The sequence below is a fragment of the Sander lucioperca genome, chromosome 15 (genome assembly GCF_008315115.2).
Source record: "Sander lucioperca isolate FBNREF2018 chromosome 15, SLUC_FBN_1.2, whole genome shotgun sequence".
Lineage (NCBI taxonomy): Eukaryota > Metazoa > Chordata > Actinopteri > Perciformes > Percidae > Sander > Sander lucioperca.
This window is the reverse complement of record NC_050187.1, coordinates 10,412,107-10,435,440: the sequence shown is the minus strand read 5'-3', so window position 1 is coordinate 10,435,440 and position 23,334 is coordinate 10,412,107. Positions and strand designations below refer to the sequence as shown.

General features: G+C 41.9%; 2 long non-coding RNA genes across 2 annotated transcripts; one reads left to right on the top strand and one right to left on the bottom strand.

The window, feature by feature from the left end:
- The first annotated feature begins 922 nt into the window (after window positions 1-922).
- Window positions 923-20,750, top strand: LOC116039328. Its single transcript, XR_004102373.1, has 3 exons — window positions 923-934; window positions 19,464-19,466; window positions 20,605-20,750. It is a non-coding gene; the product is annotated as an uncharacterized LOC116039328 (long non-coding RNA).
- Window positions 3,368-23,332, bottom strand: LOC118493178. The gene is made up of 3 exons (XR_004895153.1): window positions 23,204-23,332; window positions 14,177-14,181; window positions 3,368-3,387 (listed from the first exon to the last, which is right to left on the bottom strand). It is a non-coding gene; the product is annotated as an uncharacterized LOC118493178 (long non-coding RNA).
- Between the last annotated feature and the right edge of the window lie 2 nt (window positions 23,333-23,334).

Sequence of the window (23,334 nt, the reverse complement as noted above, 5' to 3'; positions counted from 1 at the left end):
TAATAGAAATGTTTGCGTCTCACTTTATTCATCTCTTCTTAAATGTACTGTAGCGAGCGATGGAGAGCGAGCTGTACCCAGCATGCCGCTCGGTGGTGTAACAGTTAATAGGGGACCCCTCTCAGTACACTACACATTATGTACTGTAATTGTAATTTAAATTTTTCCACAGTACATAACGCACTACTAATAAATATGTCCCACAGATCACAAGAACTCTACACCCGCCAAGTGTGAAGTCGACCGGATGAACGGTTGTCAAGAAAACGAAGGACGGACATACAGACAGATACTCCTTCCATTTTAGTTAAGAGTTCACCCAATTAAAATGTTGGCTTAATGTATCAGCTGAAACCCTGTCAACACAGCACAATGAACATAACACCCATCAAATTGGCTGGCACAGTTCCATGTCAGCCTTCTTAACACAGCTGCAGTGGGTGTAAAATGGATCTTCAGAGCTCTAATAAGAGTTTTAAAGACAAAAAAACCCCACTATAAACAGAACCCAATGAATAACTTACATAACTCATAGTAACACAGACTAAATTATGTATTTCCTTATGCGATGTATACTCTTGAATCTCTCTTCCCTTGTTGATTAGCTGCCTTCATTATGCCTATGGAGATGCAGTTACATTTAACTGCTGTGCCTGCTTTTTGATGTTGACAGCAGAACTGTTAATCGTGCATTAACTTAATATTTGGCCACCTGGGGTTATTGCAACAAGGTGGAGACACAGCATTTAATGTCAAAGTTCTCTTTTTGGATGATGTGGTGCCTTAAATAGTAATGCTGTGATGCTGTATGAAGAGGAATCCGCCGACACTGTTCTTGATTATAAAAAGGTTTATTACAAGCAAAGATTCAGCATCAATTTTACAAACTCCTGCAGAGAGCTTGGAGAACGACCAACCCAAATTCTTCCAAAAAGTCATTCTGCCTTTTCTTTGTGTGCACAACGTATATATCTCAATGCATTGTATTAGCATAGGACGTAATATGTGTGAGTATATGATTGGACCAGATAACTGACCAATCAATGCCTGTTATCTGGCACAACTCCAAAAAAGGTATCTTCTGTCTTGGGGGGACCTCTGCTCATGTTAACAGTTTCCAGATGTTTGCAGTAAATGTGGGGTAAAGTTCATGCATCTCCTTATACCAAGAACTTAAGTCAAAGTGTATAGAAAGTTATGGACTGTCAATATACCACAATGATTTAAAGAGCTCAAATTATGCTTGTTGGCTTTTTCCCTTTCGTTTATTGTGTTATATATCTTTATGTGCACGTTATAGGTTTACAAAGTACAAAATACCAAAGTCCACTCCAAAGGGACTTACCATCTCCAACAGAAAACACTGTTCACAAACTGCTCCAAACAGCTCAGTTGTAGTCCAGCCTTTACTTCCGTGACGACCGTGCGTCACTTTGTAACACATGTTATAATGCTCGCCTAGCTGCTAGCGTGGCACTCCCTCATACTCTGCAACTGGCTAGCTAGCAGTACTTACTGTGCATGTGCGACTCCCAACAAAGATAGTACAGAAGTGAGATGTCTCACTCTGTAGCTAAAACAGAGAGCTCAACACACAGGTTGAAAAGATGAGCTGCAGCAATGTGCAGTACAACAAAAATATGGTGTTTTTTTGAAAATTAAACCACATAAACCTATTCTGGTACAACCTCTAAATACAATTATGAACCTGAAAATGAGCATAATATGAGCACTTTAATATTTGAAATTTATTTGAGCTAATTCAGGGTGAGTGCCTTAAAAAAGAAGATAAGTGAAACATAAAGAAGGCATGGGAATCTCTGTGTGCAAATTATGTCATTTCCATAAGTCAGAAACGGAGGTAGCCCAGCTGTAAAAGACAACGCGTTTCCACATGATGATTAATTTTTTTTTTTTTTTTAGATTATTTTTTGGGCATTTCCGCCTTTAATGAATAGGACAACTAGATATGAAAGATGAGAGAGAGGGGGATGACATGCAGGAAATTGTCACAGGTCAGACTCAACCCTTGGACCTTTTGCATCGAGGAATACACCTCTATATATGTGCACCTGCTCTGCCAACTGAGCTAACCCGGCCACACGAGCTGGGTCTAATTGCTGGTGTATAAATATTCCACATCTTTTTTTTTTTTTTCACAAGATGAAAAAGGACATTAGGACTTTCTATTTCCCCCGCATCTTTAAATCCATCATTAATTGATAAGATGTCATCATTTTATCAAGGCGTTAATATTTTATCCCTGAAAAAAAGGAAAAACTGTGAACCAGCCTGAATGAAAGGGAGACGTGTTGTTACTACCTGTGGGTGATTCAGATGGAAACTAAAAATAAATCCAAATGTCAGTAATAGATTTTTGGATGGAGTAGGTAATGAATTTAACTTGCTTGCTAAATTGGGCTCCTATAATTAGTGTTGAGAGATTAGGAAGTGGACAACACTTTGGCACAGTATTCTACTTGATCAATTACAATGTGAATGTTCCAATAAAGAAATTGCCGAATACAAAGTAAATTATACCTGGTAAAACATTTGTTATGCATTTGATTTGAACTTATAGGATCATACACAGTATTTCTTTGTACTTTATCTTACTTGTACTTATCATTTCAGAACCACACCTCCATGTAGGCATCCACATACTGTTGGAGAAATGAGCGTGTGTTGATTGTGAGGCAATAAAGGATAATTAAGAAGTGACACTTCAGTGGACTTGGATTCACTACTAACCAGTCAGTTACCGGTACATGGGTAGCACCATCGTGCACCCGTAATTACAATTATAATAAAGTTTGCAGCAAAAGAAAAGTCTCTGACTTCATCACTCTCTCTGTGCACATCATGTTTGTGGCTCACAATTATTATCACCCCAATGAATACACTTGCTTATCTGCTTAGGCTGTCTGTCAAATAGCAATCTTGCCTGTATCAGGTAGGCATGTTTAAATACAATTTTACAGCTCCTTGCTGCCATTTCAGTCATTTTATTTATATAGCCCATTATCACAAATTACAAATTTGCCTTAAGGGGCTTTACAATCTCCACACAGCATATGACACCCTCGATACTTAGACCCTTGATTCAGGTAAGGAAAAACTCCCCCAAAAATGCATGCTTTAAAGGTTCAGTAGTTTTTGTCACATTTGCTGAAACTGTCACTGACAGTAGTACATGAAATGGATCAGCTGTGAAAAAATCGTGTTTCCTTTTCTCCTCCTAATGGCGTTTGCAAGATTCCACCACGTCCGAAGGAAAACAGCCAATCAGAGCCGAGGAGTCTCTGACGCAGTGTCAATAACTGCTCATGATAAGCACCTGTTCTACACCTAGTCATTTGAGCCATTGGTAAAAATATGAATGTAAAACTATTGCTTAGTGCAGCTTCAATGTTTAAATGATACACTACATCTGGTTGACATTCAGGCGGAGGAAGCATCTTCTGGAAAAAACGCTTCTTCTTTGTATTAAATGTCACAAAGTAGATTTTCAAAAGTAGATTTCAGTATTGGAAGCGCTCCACGGTCTTAGTTGAGATTTGTCATTGGTGGATTTTCTGCTGTGGCTCATTTCTGGTTAGTGATCTCAGTACTTCCCCATTCTCCTTTTTCTAAATGCCATCTGACGACAGAAACAAACATTTGCTTACACTTATCACAAACATCTTTACAGAATAAAAGAATCACAGATTATTGTCCACGGCATGGTTGCTTGACTGCCTGACTGACACTCCCTGCTGTGAAGGGATTTGGAGTGTGATCTCTGACAACCATTAGTAAGTCACACACCTTTAGAGAGCTAGAATGAAACCAAGACAGATGGCAAGTGTGGGCAAGATGGCATGAGATGAGCCCAAATGGTCAGCCAGTGTTCATTTCTCATCACCAAAGAGGGGCCTGTAATGAGTGGGCCCCTGACATTGTACCATGCAATCTCCACTTGGCCGGCTCAGGGTCACACTCTTCTATAATCTAAATACTCAGTATGAATTGCCATTCAGTTGGCTCATCTATTTTCTTGATGACCTCTAATTTTTCCATGCGCGCTAGTTCCTCTTTCAGTTTTCCAAGCAATGCGAAAGGGATTTTCCTACAAGGATGCACAACAGGAGACACACTTTTATCCACACATATTTTGTGTTCCCTAGGTAGACATCCAAGTCCTTCGAAACAGTCTTTATACTCCTCCATGAGTGAGTCATGATCATTTGCAGTATCTGACGATGTCACTACAAACACTCTTTTGACCAGATTGAGCTTTGTACATGCCTTGAGTCCCAGGATTGGTTGTGCACTCGTATCCACGATCAGCAGCAATGCTCTTATCTGCTGGCCTCTGTGTTTGAAGGTTGCGATGCATCCGCCTTTAACACGAACACGTTCTCCAGTGTATCCTGTCACTTTTGTTTTTATAGGATGAATTTTGCTTTTCACAGTCAATGTTTTATAGTCTTCAAAAGATAACAGGTTTACGTGGGCACCTGTATCTAACTTTAATGGTATTGTTGTTTCATTCACTTCGATTGGCACAATCCATTCCTCTTTTTCAGTTGTACGAGCCTGCACCACATCCACAATGAACTCCTCATCATCCTCTTCTTCCTCATCAACTGCATGAACTTTCTGTTTAGAAGCTGATTTGCAACATCTTGCATAGTGATTGCTCCTTCCACAGTTGTTACAGGATTTTCCAAATGCAGGACATGATTTTGGCTTGTGGCTGCCTCTACATTTACCACATTTGAACTCTGCAGATTTCTCTTTCTGGTCTTTTTGTAATGTAGTTTGACTTGATGACATGATGGAATTCTTTATATAATTGATTTATTATGGGATCCTTTGAAAGTGACTCTTATGATAGAGAGACCATTTGGAAATGTAAAAGTATTTTGAGATTCTGATCCCAGTCTGGTTTGTTTGTTAGAGACTCTCATGTTGCCAAGTTTTATTATTGTACACCAATAAAAAGAACTAAACAGATAACTGATAATAGATGATGAAAATTCATCATTTGGCTGATTCCACTAGATTATCTATCTCTTTTTTCGCCAGCAGACACAGAATAGGAACCATCCAATCTGTTTAAATAGCTAGAAGAAAACCACAGGACAGCAATTAAAACACAGATTTAATGGTTACATCTATTTTTCTAAATTGTTTTGTGTAAAAGTAAAAAAAAAATCAAGTAGGTTGCAGGTACAACAATTAAGTCATGCCATATCAACAATTAATTGTTGTGAAAAATAGGACCATGTCCTGTAAAATACCTGCTCTCTACTGTAAATAACTAAGACCATCCCTAAAGTAGTATTAGATCCTAAAAGAAACCCAATAGTAACTTTAATAAAGATTTTTTAAATTAAGAGTTATTTTTCAAAGTTATATAACTTACTATAAACTATAAAACTATAAACTATAAACAACACATTGAAGCTGAACTGACTATGTGAGTTGAAGACACACCGGCGCTAATTTCCAAGTCAAGATTCTTATCCCATTATGATGGCATTTACATGGAACTTCATTCATATGTAGGGTGAGGGTTAAAGGCTGAATCGTTGGGTCAACTGCCTAGCTTACCTATGCCTAAAAAGGAACTTGATGCATGATAAAAATTGCAAAAGTGTTGATAAAAATTGGAATTGAATGTTGCTTGTGGAAAATAGAGAATATAGATAAATGATTAAATGTGTGCCAAGAGAAATAAGATATCATGATTGTCAAATGTTGGTATTTTTTTATCATCAACAATGCTTTGGAATCATATAATAAACATGAAAACAAAAGAATAAAATTCATAGAATATCTAATTTGCATATGGATTCCATCAGAATGTTCCATACATCTACAGTGACATCACTTAGACTATGTTCATACACATTGTGTTGCTTTGCTTTAACTTATAATAAGCAGACGAGGCGTGATAGCTGAGTTTTCATATTTACTCGACAACTTGCACATAACAACCGTTCAGTGCTATTAGCATGGATACACACCCCCACTGCCCCTCTGCGCATGCTCCTAACTACTGTGGCTTGCTGGGTAATGGAGTGCTTCAAGAAATGTACTCATAACATCACATCTTTCCCCCTATAAAAAAGTAATATTTACCCCTGTATAACATAGCCATCTTAAAGTGCTCTTATATATATACTTTTTTAGCATATTAACTTTACTAAACAACTTTTCAACTTAAACACCTTTTTTTTTTTTTTTTTTTTAAATAGACAACAATAAAGTACAACCTGTCTAAGCAGCAAAACACAAACTTAGAATCATTTCAACATTTTTTTTTTTTTTTTTTTTCAACATAGAAGAACTTCAAGTCCATGTTGCTCCTTTGTTCAGCAAAACAAACTAAAGAGACTTTAGCAACTCTCAATCAACCTCTGATGTGGCTGAACATGTCTCTTAGGTCTAGCCTGTCTTTCCGCAGCTGGCGATTTCGACAGTTTGGAAGGTGTCGCAGCAGCTGGTAACGCCGACACTGCTGTCAGACCACTGTCAGTTAGCTCTGTAGATTCAGCCGTGTCCTGCTGAACTGGCTCTTGAGCTGTAGTGTCTTTTTCAGTCGGCTGTAGTTGAAGATCTGTGCGGTTCCTCCTCAGAGACAATCCATTCTCTGTCTGGACCCTGTAGGAGCGTGGAGAAACTTCCTCCTCCACTTGTCCCTTTTGTCTTCATGTGCCTGTAGAGATGTCCCTGAGACGCACCATGTCTCCCGGCTTCAGCATTGGCAGGTGTTTTGCCGTTCGATCATACAGCTGTTTTTGTTTCGCTTTTTGTTCCTCCTTTACTTTTCGGACTTTGTGTGCGCTTTTAGGCGTAAACAAGTCCTCATTTACTGGTAGGTTAGAGCGAATGCGTCTAACCATCAGCATTTGAGCTGGTGATAGTCCGTTCTGTAGAGGTGCACTCCTATAGATCAGTAAGCTTTTCTGAAAGTCATCTCTGTCCTGTGCTTTTTTCATCATGTTTTTTACTGTTATCACAGAGCTTTCTGCCAAGCCGTTGGACTTTGGATAGGTTGGACTCGACGTAGAGTGTTGAAACCCCCATTCTTTGGCAAAGGCAGCAAACTCGCAACTTGAAAACTGGGGCCCATTGTCCGAAAACAGTTCACATGGGACACCATGTCTGGTGAAGACAGTCTTGAGGTAGCTGATGACTGCCTTGCTTGATGTTGACTGCAGCGCTCCAACTTCTGGATAGTTTGAAAAGTAGTCGGTGACCACTATGTAACTCTTTCCATCACAGTCAAATAGGTCAGTTCCCACCTTGTAGTAAGGTCTGTGGGGCACCGGATGAGTCATCAGCGGCTCAGCTTGCTGTCCACATATGCCTGTATTTCTGCAGTGTTCTCGCTGTCCGCACGTTCCCCCTTATCCACTGCTCTAGACAAGGTGTCGGCGGTGTACATGTATTTCCTTTGTGTGTATATCATGCGCACGTCATATTTTTGCAGCCTGATTAGCATGCGCTGTACACGTCATTCAGAGGTTTGTACATGATGGACACAGAGGTTTATGGTCAGTTTCTACTTCAAAAGCTTGACCGTAGACGTATTGGTGAAAACGTTCACATGCATACATGCTCGCTAGCAGCTCCTTCTCAATTTGAGCGTACCTGGACTCTGTGCTTGTCAAGGCTCTGGATGCATAGGCGACAGGTAGCCAATGCTCGTCGTTTTGCTGCAGCAGCACAGCTCCCAGGCCATACTGTGACGCATCTGCTGAGACCCTTGTTCTCTTCTCTGGGTCATAAAACTTTAACACGGGCTCCTGTGTCAGAGTCTCTTTCAGTTTCACAAAACATTGTTCCTGCTTGTGGGACCAGATCCATTCATTCTTTTGTTCCAGAAGACTCCTGAGAGGTGCTGACTGTGCTGACAGCTGTGGGACAAACTTGGCAAGATAGGTGACCATTCCCAGAAAACGTCTGACCTCATCTTTGTTTGGTCTTTCCATGTTGTTGATTGCTGACGTTTTTCTCGGGTCAGGCTTCATCCCCTCTTCACTGACAACATCTCCCACAAAGGTAAGTGTTTTCACTCCAAACTCACATTTGTCTTTGTTAAGCTTCAGATTCACTTCCCTTGTCTCGTCTAGCACTTGTCTCAGTCTTTCGTCGTGTTCTTCTCGATTCGACCCCCAGACTATGATGTCATCCATCATTGTCTCTACTCCTGGTATGTGCTCAAAAATCATATGAATAGTCTTATGGTAGACTTCTGCCAGAAACCTGACGAAGCATCTAGTTTATTGAACCATTTAGCTCCAGCAAACTGTGCCATGATTTCTTCTCTGGTTGGTAACTTCAAGTGTTCTCTTTTGATTGCTTTGTTTAAGTCCCTTGGGTCTAATCACGTTCTCAGAGCACCTGTTTTCTTTTGAAGAACAACCAGTGAGCTGACCCATTCAGTTGGCTCATCTATTTTCTTGATGACCTCTAATTTTTCCATGCGCGCTAGTTCCTCTTTCAGTTTTCCAAGCAATGCGAAAGGGATTTTCCTACAAGGATGCACAACAGGAGACACACTTTTATCCACACATATTTTGTGTTCCCTAGGTAGACATCCAAGTCCTTCGAAACAGTCTTTATACTCCTCCATGAGTGAGTCATGATCATTTGCAGTATCTGACGATGTCACTACAAACACTCTTTTGACCAGATTGAGCTTTGTACATGCCTTGAGTCCCAGGATTGGTTGTGCACTCGTATCCACGATCAGCAGCAATGCTCTTATCTGCTGGCCTCTGTGTTTGAAGGTTGCGATGCATCCGCCTTTAACACGAACACGTTCTCCAGTGTATCCTGTCACTTTTGTTTTTATAGGATGAATTTTGCTTTTCACAGTCAATGTTTTATAGTCTTCAAAAGATAACAGGTTTACGTGGGCACCTGTATCTAACTTTAATGGTATTGTTGTTTCATTCACTTCGATTGGCACAATCCATTCCTCTTTTTCAGTTGTACGACCCTGCACCACATCCACAATGAACTCCTCATCATCCTCTTCTTCCTCATCAACTGCATGAACTTTCTGTTTAGAAGCTGATTTGCAACATCTTGCATAGTGATTGCTCCTTCCACAGTTGTTACAGGATTTTCCAAATGCAGGACATGATTTTGGCTTGTGGCTGCCTCTACATTTACCACATTTGAACTCTGCAGATTTCTCTTTCTGGTCTTTTTGTTTTGTAAATGAGTCCGACTTACTGCCGAAAACCCGGACACAGCTCTCGCTTTGGTCGTACAGAGATTGGATGGCCCTGAGAAGGGACCCCCTCACCCTATACTCCCGCAGCACCTCCCACAGTATCTCCTGGGGGACCCGGTCATACGCCTTCTCCAGATCCACAAAGCACATGTAGACCGGTTGGGCATACTCCCAGGCTCCCTCCAGGATCCTTGCGAGAGTAAAGATCTGATCCGTTGTTCCACAACCAGGACGGAATCCGCATTGTTCCTCTTCAACCTGAGGTTCGACTATCGACCGAACCCTACTTTCCAGCACCTTGGAATAGACTTTACCAGGGAGGCTGAGAAGTGTGATACCCCTGTAATTGGCACACACCCTCTGGTCCCCCTTTTTGAAGAGGGGAACCACCACCCCGGTCTGCCACTCCTAAGGCACCGTCCCAGACTGTTGAAGAGGCATGTCAACCAAGGCAACCCCTCCACACCCAGAGCTTTAAGCATTTCTGGATGGATCTCATCAATCCCTGGGGCTTTGCCACTGTGGAGTTGTTTAACTACCTCAGCAACTTCCACCAGGGAAATTGACGACAATCCCCCATCATCCTCCAGCTCTGCCTCTACCATAGAGAGCGTATTAGTCGGATTTAGGAGTTCCTCAAAGTGCTCCTTCCACCGCCCTATTACCTCCTCAGTTGAGGTCAACAGCGTCCCATTCTTACTGTACACAGCTTGGATGGTTCCCCGCTTCCCCCTCCTGAGGTGGCGAACGGTTTTCCAGAAGCACTTTGGTGCCGACCGAAAGTCCTTCTCCATGTCTTCTCCGAACTTCTCCCACACCCGCTGCTTTGCCTCTTTCACAGCAGAGGCTGCAGCCCTTCGGGCCCTTCGGTACCTTGCAGCTGCCTCCGGAGTCCTCTGGGATAACATATCCCGGAAAGACAGTCGGACGGCTTCCCTGACCACCGGTGTCCACCACGGTGTTTGTGGGTTACCGCCCCTTGAGGCACCTAAGACCCTAAGACCACAGCTCCTCGCCGCAGCTTCAGCAATGGAAACTTTGAGCATTGTTCACTTGGGTTCAATGCCCCCAGCCTCCGCAGGGATGCACGAAAAGCTCCGCCGGAGGTGTGAGTTGAAAGTCATTCGGACTGGGGCCTCCTCCAGATGTTCCCAATTTACCCGCACTACCCGTTTGGGCTTACCAGGTCTGTCCAGAGTCTTCCCCCACCCCCTGACCCAACTCACCACCAGATGGTGATCGGTTGACAGCTCCGCCCCTCTCTTCACCCGAGTGTCCAAAACATACGGCCTCAGATCAGATGAAACAATTATAAAATCGATCATTGACCTTTGGCCTAGGGTGCTTTGGTACCAAGTACACTTATGAGCATCCCTATGTTCGAACATGGTGTTCGTTATAGACAATCCATGACTAGCACAGAAGTCCAACAACAAACAACCACTCCGGTTTAGATCAGGGAGGCCGTTCCTCCCAATCACGCCTCTCCATGTGTCTGCATCATTGCCCACGTGCGCGTTGAAGTCCCCCAGCAGAACTATGGAGTCCCCCACTGGAGCCCCATACAGGACTCCACTCAAGGTCTCCAAGAAGGCTGAATACTCCGAACTCTTGTTTGGTGTATATGCACAAACAACAGTCAGAGTTTTCCCCCCCACAACCCACAGGCGTAGGGAGGCGACCCTCTCGTCCACCGGGGTAAACTCCAATGTAGCGGTGCTCAGCCAGGGGCTTGTGAGTATCCCCACACCCGCCCGGCGCCTCACACCCTGGGCAACTCCGGAGAAGAAAAGAGTCCAACCCCTATCCAGGAGTATGGTTCCAGAACCGAGACTGTGCGTAGAGGTAAGCCCCACCAGATCTAACCGGTAGCGCTCCAGCTCCCGCACAAGTTCCTGCTCCTTCCCCCACAGAGAGGTGACATTCCATGTCCCCAGAGCCAGCGTCTGCTGCCCGGGTCTGGTCCGTCGAGGCCCCTGACCTTCACTGCCACCCGTGTGGCAGCGCACCCGACCCCAGCGGTTCCTCCCACAGGTGGTGGGCCCATGGGATGGAGAGATGGATGCCACGTAGCTTTTTCAGGCTGTGCCCGGCCGGGCTCTGTGGCTAACCCGGCCACCAGACGCTCGCTGACGAGCCCTCCATCTGGGCCTGGCTCCAGACGGGGGCCCCGGGCTTCCTCCGGGCAGGGTCACTCCATCTCTTCCTCGGTCACTCATAGGGTTTTTGAACCATTCTTTGTCTGGCCCCTCACCTGAGACCACTTTGCCTTGGGAGACCCTACCAGGGGCACAAAGCTCCAGACAACACAGCCCTCAGGTTCATAGGGACACACAAACCTCTCCACCACGATAAGGTGATGGTTCCCGGAGAGGAAAGTGAAAACTTTAACATAATAAATTCAGATTTTTGTTCTACAAGTGCTAACATTAAGTCTACAAGCTCTCAAATTTTGCACCATATTGTCCTTCACAGTAACCTCCTGTTGGAAGATAGATAGGTGGAAAGATAAATAAATAGTAGAGATGCACCGATTACAAATTTTAGGCAGATTCCGATTTTTCATTGAGTTTGACCCGCCGATACCGATTTTAGCCAATTCCGATTTCATTCTTTCTAACCATTTTACAGCACACACAAATATTATTTTCTATCTTTTCTTTAATAGAAAATTTACCATTTTTCATAGAACATAGAACATTTTTTGAATAGTTAATCGATCACTATAAAACAAAACTATATCAATTACTACTGGTGAAATTCACACACATCTAAAGTGCAATGTTATGGAAGAACCATTTCCTTCTTTTCACATCCAATATCCAACTAAATAAATTTGATATATTTACCAAACTAAACTTCTGTATGTATGAAAACAGGGAAAACAGGTAAGGGCAATAAAATAATATATAAATAACAAATAAAAATAAAATAAATATAGCCTTGCACTATAAAGATATTTCTCAAAACACACACACAGGCCTGTTTGAACGTTAACAGTAACGTTACCTGAAAACAGCGTGTAGTTGCTTTTTTAGCAAGTTTGCTTTATTTGTCATTGTGCATAAATATGAACAATACCGTTGCTGTCAACAGGCTTATCTGCTGCTAACATTAGCTACCGTTTTTAATGTTGGTTTTGAGCACTATGCATCCCCACTAACCTGGAAAGCGTTTTAAACAGTAACGTTAATACAGTGTGTCGGAGGAATACAGCCTGTCTCATCTGGGGTCTGATAAACAGTAAATTCATCAAAGTTAGTGTGCCCAACGCTATTTTTCGATAAACTGTAGCTGTCATATTTCACGGGACCCGCGTGAGTGCGGTTTTCATGTTCCAGCTGTTCAGCCTCAGAGGGGAGAGAGAGCGGCTGACTGTTCGCCAGAGATCAGTAGAGCGGACGGCTCTGCAGAGCCGTGTATAATTACGACTTTATGACATTTCATAAACGGCTGATTGAGCAGCAGTGCGGCGCTGTTACATGCATATAGCAGAAACCCTGTATGTGCACGTGTGGTGCTGATATTGCACGATGTAAATCATGCGCCTCCAGAGTGAATTTGACCGGCATAAAATCGGCATATGTCAGACTGACCGGCAGGTGGCCGGTGACGTGAAAATCAGCCAATTCCGGTCACCAGCCGGTCAATCGGTGCATCTCTAATAAATAGCACAACATTTTTAAATCATACTACACAAAGTCCAAAAATTAAGAATACGAATAACAACCAACAATTAATAAATACATATATATATTTTGTTTTTACAGCCACCAGAGAGCCACAATAAAAGAAGTGGCCCCAGCTGTCAGTCCAGGATCCTGGACATTGAGAGACCTGAACGGGCTGAGTGGGCTGCACTCATTCAACGTGCAGAGAGGCTGTGGTCTTCACAAAAAGCCAACAGCGATGCTGTTCTGGAGAGAACGGAATTCTCCATCCAGCATGACACCCTTCCCTCACCTCAGCCCCCAGCTTCAATCAAAAGGAATCCTGAATCCTCTCAACAGGGTTGGGACGTCCAGGACCAACCAGAAGTTGGTAGAAGAGGACCCTTTCTTTGAGAAGAAGCTGCGTCTGGGCAGTCAGATGGCAATCGTTGCCTGTAGGATGGCTAAACTCACAGCTGCAAACAGGAGCCCAAGCCCAGACTCCTCACTCAGCTCAATAGACATGAACACTCCCACTGAGCTGAGGGCCATTTCACATCTCAACAATTTTACCCCAACTCCTCCTCCTCCTAGAGCACCCAGGAGACCGTCTGGTCTCACAGTGATGACTATGAGACTAGGTGGGGAAGGTATGTTAATACTGTTGAGTGATGGCTTTCTTTATAGGAACTTGAATGGAAATAGGTGAAGATTGTAGTTACAGTAAATAACTGAACATTTTTGCAATCATGATTATTTTGCTGTTAATCTGAACAGGCAAGGAGGTAGCTGAAGGATGCAAGCTCCAGTCAGCACAAACAGCACTTGAGGAATTTGTTAGGACACTGGAGAAGTTCCAGTTCAGCCACCGTCCTTCTCCTAAACCGCCAGCAGCCCCGTGTAGGACCCTTGTGGTGGTACCCAAGGTTCCAGCACATCTGTCAAAAGCTGCCCTGCCCAACAGAGGAGGACTTAAACATGGGACCCCGGTGGTGGTACCCAGGGTTCCAGCGCTTCCATCAAAAGCTGCCCCCCCCCCAACAGAGAAGGGCTTTATCATGGGACCCCAGCGGTGACACTCAAGGTTCCAGCACCTCCATCAAAAGCTGCCCCACCCAACAGAAAAGGACCTCGTCGTGGGACAAAACTCCACCCTACAAAAGCTCAGGAAGACCTCCAGCCTTCAATCCTACAGAAAGTCTGTCCCTCTGCTTTACGCAGCTGAACTCAGAAGACTGGTAGGCAGAGATGGCAAAAGTACTCACTTCCCGTACTTAAGTAGAAGTACAGATACTTGTGTAAAAAATACTCTGGTAAAAGTAGAGGTACTGATTTAACTTCTTTACTCAAGTAAAAGTAACAAAGTACAGACTTGGAAATTTACTTAAAGTATAAAAGTAAAAGTAGCCTTGCGAATGACAACCATTTTTTATGCAAAGCTACCTGGACCACAGAAATGTTACTAGAGTGCAAGCTGAGAAACTTCAGTGGACATGGAAAAAAGGCTCTTTATATGCCATTGCCTACAATTTAAATGGATGTCTGGGCAGATAACATAAATGATTATTGTGACAGAGACTGGGACTCCAGGTTAGTAATAAGATTCTGACTGAGTAGCAAGATATTAATTCAATTGTGATTCTGTGAGAATTCACAGATCCAGTTTCTCTTTTTTAATCTTCCCCTTAACATGTAAAGGAATCTACATGTATGTGTGTGTGTGTGCTCAAATATGGCTTCTGGAAAGAAAATAAAGGATAAAATATGAATTACTAAACAGACATTAATTAAGAAGTTCCCCATACTTTTAGAGTTACGCAGCACATTCTCCAGGAGTCATTCTTGATACCTACTATCTCAAACATCTCTCTTAGATAAGGCCAAGGATGATTGGGAACAGGGTTCGAATTATGATTTAATCTTTGTGAGGGTCTCTTTAAAAAAAAAAAGCAGCAAATTGCATTAAACATTTCATTTCCTGCATTCTGGTGAATTGTTATGCACCTATTTACCTTTTTCTGAATCAATGTATGCTGGAAATATCTTTATGTAAAGGGAAACATAGATTACAATCCAAATATAAAAACATAATGGAATATATTACAATACGTCTCTCAGGCATTCTGTATTGCTATTTATTCTCCTGTAGATCGACTTTTCTAATTATATCTGAGTCAGCACACATGTAGTCTAGGCATAATTTACTCTTCCCTCCTCTTTTGCGTCTTTTGTTGAGGAAGTAACCTCCTTAAATGTGCACATGACAATTATTCACCTCAATGATACATTATTCATTTTAATGGATTAATAAAGCCCTGGACTGTAATATTTCAGATGTGTTTGAGCAAGATTACTGCTCATGTTCAAAACTTTGTGCACATTCAAAATATATCCCATTTGTGCTCTCTGTGATTTGGAGGAGTCGTGATATTTTGAGAAAAATAAAGTGATAATAGGCTATTACAAGAATAAAGTCACTATATTTCAGTTTAGGGGAGTGGCTGTACGCTGCTCTACATCGAAGGTGGGAAACTGAAACTACGACAGAAATACACGGAGCACAAACGTGACACATCTGCTGCAGCATATCGACACCAGAGCACCTCCATTATAAACCTGAAGCTGTACAGACCACGGACGGAAGGCGCGCTGCCCATTGCTATTTTCTACACCGAGAGTGGACACTAAGTGACGCACAGGTCTGCTTCAGAGCTCCGTGTGTTTGGGAAAAGTGCTTTATTTGTGATTTAAATAATGGTGCTGATGATTTTTAGAGACCCCCACAGGTGTATGATTTTACTGCTTTCATGGGAGCTCATCCTATCTCTATGGGAGCTTAGCTCCCACTGGCTCCCACGTAATTTGAACCCTGATTGGGAATGTCTTGCTGCTTGTCTGCCGAATCTCTGGGATCTCCGTTTTCTTAATTTTCAATCATGTCGCGTCCATACGCTAACGTTACCGCCATCAAGCCGCAATGATTTGCCGCGAATGAATGCCGCCGAATCTGTCGAGTCGTCTTGTAGTGGTGTGTCAAGTGCAACGTATATTCCCATCCAATTAGATTGAATTCGGTATTGATGACGTGAAAAATAATAACGGTAACTCCATTGAAATTATTTAAAACTAAAGTAACGAGCCAATTTTGTAAAATGTAAGGAGTAGAAAGTACTGATATTCATGTTAAAAATGTAAGGAGTAAAAGTAAAAAGTCGGCAATAACGAGTACAATAACGAAGTATTTGTACTTTGTTACTTCCCATTTCTGCTGGTAGGACATGAACATTACAGAAGAGATAGATTTTAAACAGAATAACCAGCACGGTCACAACATTCTGTTGTTCCTAAAGCAGTGATTAACACAGTTGTCATCTAAAGCTCTGGCATGACACCATCCGGTATTACTGCAGACCAAACTGCATGAAGTCTGCCTGGTCCTTGCAGAAGAGGTATTGTAGACATTTTTCTCTTTGTTTCTCTGTTGCATGCCATTCTCATTTGCCTACTTGTTCATGTACCTGTACTGTGTACACAGAAGTATTGACTGATGTTCTTACTTACTTACGCTCCATGTTCACCTGGGCAGGGCCATGGACACTAAGGCAGAGTGGACAGGCATCCTGCTTCTGAAGTTGGCACAGACAACCAATGCCTTTGTTCATCAGCAGGCTAACCTCGTCCTGGATGCGCTGGTTGGGAGCTGCAGCCCACGTAGAATAATAAGCGTTATCCCAAACACAGGGCTGAAATAAGAGGAGAGATTTGATCAGAATTAAGTAGGAAGTGTAGCAGCAACATTTCAAGTAAATGAAATGAAACATAGTCGACATTCTCCTGTTTTTGTCCTTCAGCCACCATTGTGCTGTAGTGAGGGAGAGCACAGCAAAGCACCTCCACCAGCTGGTAGACATCCTTGGAGAGGATCAGATCTTGACAGCAGGGAAGATCTTCGCACAGCGTTTCCTTATTGCTGTCAGTAAGATGGCGGTGGATGCTGCATCCAGAGTTAGGTGGGGTACCAATTCTTGCATGGTTCTATAGTTTGTGGTTCCTGTGAAAATTGCTGTCTGATATTTTTTTATCTTCATTCGGAATATTACTACGGACTCTTCTGGGCATTGTGCCTATACATTAAATTGCTAAATGAGCAATATATTTCTGCACAGGCACTATGGACAGATGATGCGGCCAGGGACTTGCCCACCAGAAGGAGTTCACGTCCTGTGGGATAAGATCATACCAGTGAAAGACAGGCTTCCCTTGCAGAAGATCTTGATGAGGCAGTAGAAGCGGAGGCAACAGAAAGACTTCTGGACAATATCAACTTTAGGCTGGCACAGAGGTCTCACAGGAAGGTTTTGATTAAGAACCAGGCAACCAGCTAGGCCACTGTGTGTGGAGTTTGCATGTACTCCCTGTCCCAGTGGGGGGTTTTCTCTGGGTGATCCGGTTTCCTCCCACAGTCCTAAAAATACGCAGATTAGGTTCATTAGACACTCTAAATTAGGTGTGAACAGCTGTCAGTCTACGGCAGAGATCTTTAACAGGGTTAAAGTTAAAGATCTCTGCCGTTACTTCAGAGGTTCGCCAAATTAATATTACATTTTTTTTTTATTTTTCATTTTTAATTATATAAATTAAAATATTTCTGAAAATATACATTTTTATGAATACAACATATTATTAGCAAAGATACATCAACTTATTCTGGAAAAGAAAAGCATTTAATTTACACATTGATGATGATAGGCTAGCTACTATGGTAGCCATCCACAGATACAGTTAAACTTATCGATTCACTTTGCCTTCCACATGTTTAACATTTAAACATGATGTATAAATAATACTTGAGGTAAGCAACGCCCTTCTCATATATCCAAGAACTCCAAGCAGTATTAATGGTGAATTTGGAAGGAATGTGTCAGAAGTTGCATGACATATATCTGAATAAGCACACACAGCTCTCTGTATAGTGCAGGTATAATATAATGCCTTTATTTTCATTGCACTTTATACAACTAAATTTGCTTTTCATCTACTGAGAAGGTTACATGATCATTTCACACATGATGGCACACTTACGCTGGGTTTCCACAGGCACCTGAAAGAACGGCAGAGTGGAGCCATTCAATTAATTCCCTATGAGAACAGCAGTACGAGCAAAATCCGCTGACAGGTAAATGGTAATGGTAAATAATGAGGCTCAGCTTAAGTTCATTCAGGAGGATATGTATGCTTTTCTATTCTCCTTCTCTCTCTCTTTCCCAACTCTGGGCATTCACTCTTTCAGTTAAACCAACCAGATTTGGCATGATTTCCATGAGCCAATCATATTGTTGCATGCATACTTTAAATTTGTTCTCCTCTCTGCTGTTGTCAGTTTCCATTTCAGGAAAATTGATGCAACCCTCCTCCACCCCTTTCACCTCCAGTTCTCATCATTTCCCAGCACCCAGGGTTCCTCCATCATCAGAAGCCCACCCTACATCACATCCATCCAGATCTGCAGGCTCTTCCTTTACCACCACCAGTGTCTAGACTCCATCGGGGGATATATCTCTACCATAGTGATGGAGGCTAATCACCAAAGACTCTCACATTTAAACCTTTGGTGCATCATGTTAAATAAACTTATTTTCACTCTTAAGGAAGTCTCTTCTGATTGAATTAAAGGGGTGATAGAATGCAAAACCGAGTTTACCTTGTCATAGTTGAATTACGACAAATCGGTGGGTAAAATAGGCATACATAAAACCTCAAAGTCCCATTGACACCTCTTTCCTATGCAAATCTCACAATTTTAAACTGCCACTGAAAACGGGCAAATCTCAACAAAGCCAGTAGTTGACGTCAACTCAGGTGGCTGTACCTTATTTGGCTCTAGTCTGTACCTTTGTCACGCCCCAAAATTTACATACAAACCAAAGGTCTGAGACCAGCTGGTGTTCTGAATGTTGGTTACGTAGATCTTAGACACTTTATACATTGTTCGTCTGCTATTTCATTACTAAATTCACTTCTGAGACTTTTTTATGCGAGAAATCAACTATGTAGAGCTGAAATATGGGCCGTTTTACAAAAATTGATGGCTAATTGCAAATGTGGTTAGACTGTGTCGGAGTTCAGATGCCCCACAGTCTGACGTGACAGCCGACGGGTGCCTGCCGGGGTCAGTGGCTTGCCGTCCGTCCTGTCCACCTTCACAGACCCCGCTATGAGCTGGTTGGAGCTCTCTCAGGAGACTCGCGGACAAGAGGCGTTTATTTCCCCGATCGTTTGTTTAAATAACTCAACACACATATCCATTATAAGATTAACTGGAACCTGTGGTTTTTCGAAGTTATAATGCTCCACAAGAGATTGCGGGCGTAACAAGCTCTCTGACTCGCTGTCTCCCCTTCTGATCAGTGCTGCTGTATATAGGAGAAAGCAGAGAGGGGAGGGGCTGCTCCTCCTCCTTTTGGCGGACACAAGAGAGAAATACATATGCGTGCTTGCCGGACAATACTGGCGTCTTTTCTACAGAAAGTCGCCAGATTTGTCGCTAGTCACTTTTTTGAAAAAAAGTCGCTAAGGGGGTCTGAAAAGTCACTAAATCTAGCGATAAAGTTGCTAAGTTGGCAACACTGGAGCCTTTGCAGCTTCGGTCAGCTTGTTGTAAAGAGGTGTGTGTGTGTGTGTGTGTGTGTGTGTGTGTGTGTGTGTCGCTCATTGTAAACCAACCAATCAGAGCACAGCTCATCTAAATATTCATGAGCATACCATATAAGGGAGAAAACCTCTCATTTCAATCCAGGGCTATTTCACAGGGTTGCATAAGGGTGCATAGAACAGCACCCGGGCCATTTTCAGCCCAACCAATGTTACATACCCTATTTGGAGACCTTAAGGAACAGTGTGAAATACCCTATATAATCATTCTATCACCCCTTTAATAACACCAGAGGGCTTTTGCCTTAACAGGAAGTCTTGAGTCAATTAACAATATTTTTATTTATTTTATGTTCTATGACATTCTACAGATTTATACATTGAAACTGTAGTGTAATGTTACTGGTACGATGTCAGTATGAATATCAACAGATAATTTCCACTGAATATATAAATGAGCAGCAGCAACACAGCATGGTTACGGCTGCTCTAAAGTGTTAACATCACCAGTGCTGCTCAGGTACATGATCATGATTTGGGTTTAAATAGCAATAAAGTCTTGAAGGTAACATTTTTAACTTGTGCACCTACCACAATAAGCACGAAAGACTAATGTTAGCTAGTTAGGTCAAACAACGAATTTGCAACTTTAGAAATCTTACCTGACTTCTCTAGAGATTCACTAAGTTACGAGCCAATCTCCTGCGTTAGGCACGACCTGCTGACATTAATGTAAAAATGAAAACTCTTTATCCCTTCTTCTTCTTCTGTTATATTACCGGTAGTCAGTGGAATTTTTTTTTTCCGGGTGACAGTTAAAATAAAAGCATCGATGACAAAATTAAGGCAAAAAAAAGGTCAAACTGCCAAGTATTTATTTAAAATTAAAAATTAAATCAAATGTTTTTGGTATAATAATTCAACATGACCGGACTCTTTCTTGGGTCTCCAGCAATAAACTCGCAAAGTGTGAAGTTGATCAGTTGAACGATTCTCATGATATGCATGTTGACACAAACAACACCGCTCTAGATTATAGTAGTAGTAGTAGTAACAATAGTTTAGAGTTTAGAATTCCTGTGTCTGTGCGCCACTGTCGCATTAGCCACTAATGCTTGCTCTTGGGGGAATTACTGGAATTGTTGGGGCTTTGTAAATTCTAGAGTGTGGTCTAGACCTACTCTATCTGTAAAGTGTCTCGAGATAACTCTTGTTATGATTTGATACTATAAATAAAATTGAATTGAATACACTAATTTAATTTGGCACAGTATGACTCTCTGGCCTTTAAATCATGACCCCATTATTTTGTGCTGCGTTTTGGAAATGATTGCATCCCGAATAAACTACTTTGCTTTGCCTGGATCCCATAAATATCTAAGTAAAAATGTAAATGTAAACAGGTAACTCATTCATAGAATGTTGCTCAGAGTCTATATTAAATTGAGAGCACAGGGTGCTCCAGAGTTGCCTTGTGTCTCCATCTGTTGGGTTCACTCTCTATTTCAGGGAGTACACTTCCCAAATGTACATACATATAGTGCTACAGTTAAATGAGCAACCTTTGTCCTTGAATTGATAATGCCTGGAGCTGTCTAAATACAATGTGTGTGTGTTATTATACAACAACTGAAAGACACGGGGCTGTGCTTTTGTACTGGTGCAGGCTGGAAGAGGTGCGAACGGTGGAATTTCACAATTGTCTTAGGTTAGGTACACAAACATTTCTATCCGAAAGTGCTATCATGTAACATGGATACACACTATGAGGACCATCTTAATGTTCTGAACAACCCTGCATTCCACTTTTTAAGTGCTTGTTTTAACATAATTGATATAATTATGGGGGTAATTGCAGCCTGGGGGAAAGGTAGACAAATGGGAGTGACTGGGAAAATCTGGGTTGGTAAGTGAATAACGTATTTCTCTTTTTCTTTCATTAACAGTTACTCTCAAAGTTTCCCTAAAGTCAGGATGTTTGACGCAGACTGTAGACAAACATGGCAGTGTACTTCACTTGTCTGAGGATGTTATATTTTGTGTTTCTTTCTAGCTGATAATACAGAACAGTTGTTGTACAGTCTTACTATTTTTCATTTGTTAGATCGAATGCCAACCCTGGTTCCAAGGAATCACACACACTATTTCCCATGTGTGTGTGCGCACTGTCCACAACATTTAATGTGTACAAAATTAGGCTCTATGTTCCCACATTTTCTTTTTCATAAATTTGTATCAGATTTTATCCCCCTAATCCAGCCCCTAAATCTAAAAAATGTTGTGGGATGATAGGGCTTAAATTGAAGGTTAATCTAGGAACACAAGACCCAATTTAATTTTGAAAATGTCCTAGAAATGTGGGAAGATAGGGCTGTGGGAACATAGGGCCTAATTTTAAGAAACATCTTAGAAATGTGGGAACATAGGGCCTAATTTTCAGTGAAAAACAAATTCTTAGAAAGGTGGGAACATAGGGCTGTGGGACCATTGGGCTGTGGGAACATAGGGTTGACCCCCATTTGTGTTAGCCATGCTCTCGCAAATGTACAAATGCTTGCCTCACGGCTTGCTCGCTAGCTAGCTAGCTTAGCTATATTCCACAACACATGTAACGTTATCTTACCTGATGTATTTCATCCAGCATATTTTTATCAGTCGGGAAGCGAAAGAACAAGCAAGACCTGTTGCTTGTGTAAGTAACGTTTGGGGTAAGTAGTTTTTTCCGTTATGTATTTTCACAGTCTTACACTTCAACTGTTTTACGACATACTGAGACTTTCTGGACTTGCAAAATTATCTTTTAAATTGACACACGTATTCATGGCTCAATTTAAATGGGATCAAAACAATATTCTTTTTCACCTCCTCACTACCGTACATATTTTCTCCAAAACAAGGTCCCATGGTGGCCTACTGGAAGGGGAATGACTTTGCCTTTCTATGCTACAGTTCTTTGTTCAAACTTTAACAGGCTGTATGTCACCACTGTGCAGCACATGTGCTTTTTTTTCTTCCTGTGATCTCAAAGTGGCTGTATGTAACTTTCAGTCTGTGTTGATTCTAGCGGCCGCTTTGGACAAAAGCGGTAGTGTTTTTACCACACCTGCTTTCGTAAAGCTCTTTTCTTTACGGTGCTGTATTTCCCACTGTATTAAAGAGTTAGCGTTACAGGGAGGACGTCTAGTCTAGGGGTGGGCGATACTGGGAATTTTGGTATCGATCCGATACCAAGTAAATACAGGGCTAGTATCGCTGATACCGATACCGATACTTTACTTGTAACGTCACGATCATTGAATAATTGTGATTTTGCCTTCAGTTAGTTGATGATGATTATGATAAAACACAGGACAAAGATTTTAGGCAAATCTAAATGTTTTCATTTACTAACTAGAACAATATAAAACAATGTAACGGTATAAAAATAATAAAATAATATAACAAAATATAAATATAACAAAGTCAACAACACAACCAAAAATACCTTCCATTACACACAGATATCTGTGAAAAATAAAGTCAGTTGTGCAAAATAAGTAAACAAAAGCCACAATGTATAAATATGAATATAACTGTTCTGACTCCTCGCTCTCCTCCTCCGGCAGAGCAGGGAGGGGGAGGGGGCAGAGAGAGAGAGAGAGAGAGAGGTGCGCTGTTTGCACACTGCGCACAGACTTGGAGAGACGCTGTGCTCGCATGAACTCAGGAGAGAAACTGCAACAAAAGTATCGATCTCATCACGACAGTATCGATCCGATACCAATACTCATCTTGGTATCGATACTATCGATATTT